This window comes from Sorex araneus, chromosome X, assembly GCF_027595985.1.
Source record: "Sorex araneus isolate mSorAra2 chromosome X, mSorAra2.pri, whole genome shotgun sequence".
NCBI classification, from domain to species: Eukaryota; Metazoa; Chordata; class Mammalia; order Eulipotyphla; family Soricidae; genus Sorex; species Sorex araneus.
In genome coordinates, this window is record NC_073313.1 from 311,769,758 (window position 1) to 311,775,757 (window position 6,000).

General features: G+C 53.6%; 1 protein-coding gene across 3 annotated transcripts in view; it reads right to left on the reverse strand.

Annotated features, from left to right (window-relative positions):
• Positions 1-5,765, reverse strand: part of FHL2 (four and a half LIM domains 2) — a 28,756-nt gene extending 22,991 nt beyond the window's left edge. The window contains exon 1 of one of the 3 annotated variants that reach the window (XM_055122348.1): positions 5,536-5,765. The gene's annotated coding sequence lies outside the window, so the exon portion shown is untranslated. Of the gene's footprint in view, positions 1-5,130; positions 5,397-5,535 lie in introns of those variants that run through there. The other 2 variants (XM_055122349.1, XM_055122347.1) reach the window with 2 other exon arrangements.
• Between the last annotated feature and the right edge of the window lie 235 nt (positions 5,766-6,000).

Here is a 6,000-nt window from a genome sequence, read left to right on the forward strand (position 1 = left end):
ACTCTACCCAGGTTTGCAGTGTCTTGGAATTCACTCTGAAATCATTCTTCAGATGAAAATGGTGCATCTTGGTTTTGTAAGTATTTTCTTTTTCCTTCCTTTTTTTTTTTTTTCGGTCTTTTTAGGTCACACCTAGCAATGCTCAACGCTTACTCCTGGTTCTGCAGTCAGTAATAATTCCTGGTGGTGCTCGGTGGACCATAAGGGATGCAAGAGATTGAACCTGGATTGACCAAGTGCAAGGCAAATGCCCTACCTGTTGTACTATCCATCTGGCCTGAATATATTTTTTTAAATTTTTAAATAACCCGTTCTGAATCCTTGGATTCCTCCTTACAGGATTTTTATTTAACTGAATCTCCGTGATATAGACCCTTACAAAGCTGTTCATGATTAGGTTTCAGTCACATAGTGTTTCAATATCCATCCCTCCACCAGTGCACATTTCCTAGCACCAGTGTCCCCAATTTCCCTCCCATCACCCCACCTCACCTCAGCCTGCCTCTATGGCAGGTGCGCTCTCTCTCTCTCTCTCTCTCTCTCTCTCTCTCTCTCTCTCTCTCTGTCTCTCTCTCCCCCCCACCCCTTTGGGTATCGTAGTTTGCAATACAGGTACTGTAAGGTTGTCATCCTCCCCCCATGACCTGTACCCCCAATGCTAAAAGGATTAAATAACAGCAGGCTGAGGCATGTGATTGCTGGCATGTCATTTCATTGAGGGGACTTTAACTGACAGGTTCCTGAAGTTCCCAGTCTCTGAGCTTCTCCCTTGAAGCTCTCAACACTCAGGGTACTTGAAAATTGGAGGCCTTAGGCTGTGCAATGGACATGGGGGCAAATCTCAGGTGTGTTTTCTGATATGGGGGGGCGGCTTGGATCATCCCAAGCTGTTAGCTTCATCTTCCCAGGGATGTGGGGAGGCAAAGGTGCCCTCAAGTGTGGAAAGTGTAGCCTGTCTAAAAGCCACGACTCTTTTTTTTTTTTTAATTAGTGAATTACCGTGAGATACAGTTACAGGCTCACAAACTTTTGTACTTGTGTTTCAGTCATACTATGGTCAAGTGCCCATCCCTCCACCAATGCCCATTCTCTACCAGCAATGATCCTAGTATCCCTCCCACCAACCCCACCCTGTCCCCTCCACCTCATCCTGCCTCTGTGGTAGAGCCATTCCCTTTTGCTCTCTCTCTTTTTGAGTGTTGTGGTTTGCAATAGAGGTATTAAGTAGCCTTCATGTTTGGTCTATGGCCTACTTTCAGCACGCATCTCCCATCCGGAGCAGGTCCTCCTAGCACCCTTTACTTGGTGGTCCCTTCTCTATCTGAGCTGCGTTTTCTCCCAGCATGTGAGGCCAGTGAAAGTCATGATTCTTTTCCAAGTCCAAGGCTCACACATAGAAGTGAATTTTGTCTTTTAGAAACCAAAAAATCACTCTCTGGAAGAGGGATGTATCAGCAGAAAAGAGAGGGCAAAGAGAGAGGGAGGAAGGAAAGAGGAAGAGGTGGCAGTTAGTGAGGGAGGAGAGAGACACAATATGGCCGAGGCTTAGAAAGAAAGGCAGGGAGCTTGCAAAGTTCCCTCTTAAGCCAGGAACATGGGCAGGAATGATAGTGCACTGGGATAGGGCACTTGCCTTGCACACAGCTGGATTTGATCCCTGGCATCCCATATGGTCCTTTGAGCCCTTCAGGAGTGATTCCTGAGCACAGAGCCAGGAGTAAGTCCTGAGCACTGCTGGGTGTGTCCACCCAAACAAAAACAAAAACAAAACAAAAAAAATCAGAAGCATATCCTGAGATGCGGCAGCCTCTGCTCGGCATGCAGGCCCAGCTTGCATGCCCCGTGCTTGGTTTTTCCTTCCCTGTGGGAAACCTGCTGGGTTCTTGAGGCCAGATCTGCAAAAAGAGTCTTGGTTATAGAGCTCTTTCAATATGATCTTCATTTTTCCATCTACTTGGAACTGACCCAGTGCAAAGGTCCCATCCTGCTGGTCTTTGAGATCCTGTTTTTTCTACATCAGACTCTAAGGGAGTCAGTTCTAAGGGACCGACCTGCAGAGCCTCTCACCGTGCTGGAAGCAGATCCCATCTGAGTAGGCGTCCCTGATAACACTTTCCATTTCATTGGCACCAGGCATTCAGGTAGCAAATGCCACTGCTTAACAACCACCGGCCAGAACGTCAGAGGGTGAAGACAATTGGTCTGATGCCTGTGGGCTTTGTTTTAAGGCTGTTGATAGATGCTTTCATGGCCCCTGTGATGTCACGCTGCCTGTGTTTCCCGTCAAAGGGCTGCAGACCTGACACCATGGACTGCCAGCATCTCGCCGGCAGGAAACACACAGGCTGAGCTGCATCAATAATAGTTGTCGAATGAATGAATGAATGAATGAATGTCAGATGAGCTCAACTTAAATAGGCAAAACTGAAGGAGGAAAGTGAGGAATATTTTCTGCATATGATCCATTTTGTGCAACCCAACCAAACTGAAATGCACTTTGGCATCTGAGGCAATGCATGCATCTAATGTGACAGAGTCTGTGCACCACTTCCCCCCCAGCTCTCCTCTCAACTCTGCTCTCTGTCTGCTCTCCACATAAACTGCTGCTTCCTTAGCGGAGAGAACGTCTCTTATTACTTCTGAATACCAAACCCATGTGAACAAAATTACATGGCCCAGGATAAGGTCTGTTTAGGTCAAGAAACAAAAATGCCAATAAGAAGACACCCTGATCATCTCTGGAAGAATGTGCTAAATGACGTGACACAGGCCTGGCAAATGGCCCAGAATGTTCCATACAGACTCTTACAGGTCTATGATCCCACGTATCACACTATGCAAAGGCACTGACTGCATTAAGAATCTCAGAGGACGGCCCTCATGGGGGCAAGTTGGAAATGCTGAGAGCTCATGTGTGGTTCCTGTCTGGGCCTGAGGGCCTGAGAACCAGGAAGATCAATGCAGTCAGTGAAGCTCTAGTTCAAAATCTGGCAGGTTCAGCAGGAGAAACAGTACAAGGGAAAGACACATACCTCAGACCCTGTAGTGTATTGTTCCCTGGGCAACCACCAGGGGCCACTCCTGAGCACTGTGCTAGGACTAGTCTGAACTGTGCAGGGTGTCCTGGCCACCCTCCCTCAGTCCCTCACCCCTGCAACATAACCAAAAACACAAAACAAAAGCTGGCAGGCTCAAAACCCACGATGAGCTGTCATCACAGTGTGAGTCAGAGTGCTAGAAAATACTAACAGCCCCGCTCAGTCCAAAATGCTGCAGAGTTCTCTCAGGCTTTTATTTTTTTTTAATTTTATTTTTTAATTTTCTCTCTAGGATCCCCCTCCGCCCCTTCTGTTCAAATCCAGGGATGGCAGAAGACTGATGTCCCAGCCTGTAAGGCAGCAGGGAGTTACTCTGACTTGTACAGCTTGTTTTGTTCCTGCAGTCTTCAACTGATTACCCACCCACCAGTTGAGAAGGGGGTGAGAGAGTTATCTACTTTATTCAATCTACTGATTCCCCTGTCAGTCTCATCCAGAAACAGCTTCACAGATACACCCAGAAACATGAAACAAATGTCTGGATGCCTTATGGTCCAGTCACATACAATTGACATTCACAGGGGCTAAAAGTGAAATCCACAAATCAGGACAAGAGGACCATTCATTTGCCTTTCTCTCCCCTTCGGGTCCCCGGGGCCCCACCCCCAACCCCCAGTCACAGTGACAACTTGGTCCCCAGAAAGAATGAGCTCTGAGCCCATGCATATTGTTCCAGGGGATCATTTTGAGCAAGAAGCTTCACAATATAATTTCATGTGATAAACATGACTGATAAAATTCTCATAATAAAACCACACCGGAAGTACCCACTATCTAACAGTCCTGCCAAGCTCCGGACACCCCCCCCCACACACACACACACTCCTTGCCTCTGGATAACTAAGCCTCAGGGCAGGGCAGGAATAGAACCCCGCTTCACCGGGCACAGTGCATGGTGTTTGCTATGCAACTGGATGTCTGTGTCTGCTCTTAGAGTTCTTTCAAGACTCTGGGAAACCGCCTGTAATGGTTATTGTGACATCTCTATGCTCTGTTTGTCTGGAAAGGTGAGGGTATTATCAGGGATATACGCACTGCAGATGATGAGCTGTTTCGCGACAATCCTGCAAGCACAGTCCAGCCACACCCCGCTTTCCAGCCCAGAGGAAAGCAAGGCACCAAGCAATCAAGAACGTTGGTCAAAGCTGTAGGGCTCCCGGGGGTGCGGGCCAGAGGCCCAGTTCCTGTCCAGATATGCTCTAGTCTATCCCAGCTCTACGTGAGGATGGGCTGTGGGGATTTACTGCCAGTGGACCTAACCCTCAATACTTGCTTTCCTAGTTAAGCCTTCGTTTTCCTAGTGGAGCCTTTCTAACAGCAGCCCCTTAAGAGCACTTCGAAACAGGGCAAAGTTAACACCACGGAAACCCTATTGAAAATGAGTCAGGGCGAAGGCTGCGGGAAATTTTGCTCCTGGCTTGGGGCGATTAAGCCTGGTGATGCACTATCTATCGGTCGCGGCTGAAACCCTCGCAGCAGCGCGCGGAGGGGACCCCCGCCCCGCTTCGCCCCCCAGGACACTCTCAACCTTGTAGACCCGAATGCCCCGAGCGGCGCGAACAAAACGTGCGCTGAGACGACGACGGCGCGCAGGCCACCGCCGCGGGGATCTAAGAATCAGCCGGTCTTGCGCGCAAAAGGAGCCTGTTCACAAAGACCAGTTGGCCTGTTGGCCTGTTGGCCTGGCCACAGGGGGACCCCGAAGCACCGCCAGCTCCAATCCCTGGGGACGAGCCCGCTCCCGGCTTGGGTAGGGAGCAGGGCAGCGGGGGGCGCGGAGCCTCGGAGGTTGTGGCGCGCGCGAAGGGCTCGCAGACGCGGGTGTGTGTGCGCGATAGGATCGGGGAAGCGGGGTGAGGGGGTGGGGTGGAGGCGGGCGAGGGGGCGCAGCGGGGCCGCGGAGGCGACGGCACCCTGGCCCGCAAGGAGCTCAGTTCCCGCTTGGAGTTGGCGCTGCGCTCCCTCCCTCCCCGCCAAGTCCCGACGCAGCGCGATCCCCCTCTGTAGTGGGGTACTGGGTGCCCCCAGGCACCTGGGCTTCCTTCTCCCTTCTCCCGGGCTCCGCAGAGGAGAGGCCAGTCTCGCCGCGCGCTCACCGTCTCTCGGAGCCAGGATGACGGTGCGCTCGGGGTCTCTCCAGCCGCAGACGGGGAAGCGCTCACCGTCTCTCCGGGTAGGGATGAGGCGCGCTCGCTCACCGTCTCTCGGGCAGTGGATCGGAGCCCGCTCACCGTCTCAGTCTCTCGGGGCGCGGATGGGGGCGCGCTCACCGTCTCTCGGAGACCGGATGGGGGCGCGTTCTCCGGTTCTCGGGGCACGGATGGGGGGCGCGCTCACCGTCTCTCGGGGCGCGGGTGGGGGCGCGCTCACCGTCTCTCGGAGACCGGATGGGGGCGCGTTCTCCGGTTCTCGGGGCACGGATGGGGGGCGCGCTCACCGTGTCTCGGGGCGCGGATGGAGGCGCGGTCACAGTCTCTGGAACGCGGATGGGGGCGCGCTCACCGCCTCTCGGGGCGCGGATGGGGGCGCGCTCACCGCCTCTCGGGGCGCGGATGGGGGCGCGCTCACCGCCTCTCGGGGCGCGGTGGGGTGCTCTCGCTGGTGTGCACGCACAGCTCTCGCGGAGCTGGCCCGGCGACTGCCGCACGCCGGCGAGGGCTGCTGAGCTGGCCCCCAGACCCCGCCCCGCAGCGCCCCCGCCGAGTCACTTGCCCTTATAAGGCAACGCGCTTCTCCCAGGCGCCGGCGGCGCGGGATCCGAGCGAAGGTGCGGGGTGGTAGCTTCGGAACCCCGACTCCTCGCGGCCTTCCGACTTCTTCCGGGTTAGGGCTGAAGTTTGTTTATTTATTTTTTTGAGTGGAGGTCGCGGGGCGTTGGGTTCAGGGCGTGCGGGAACGGGGA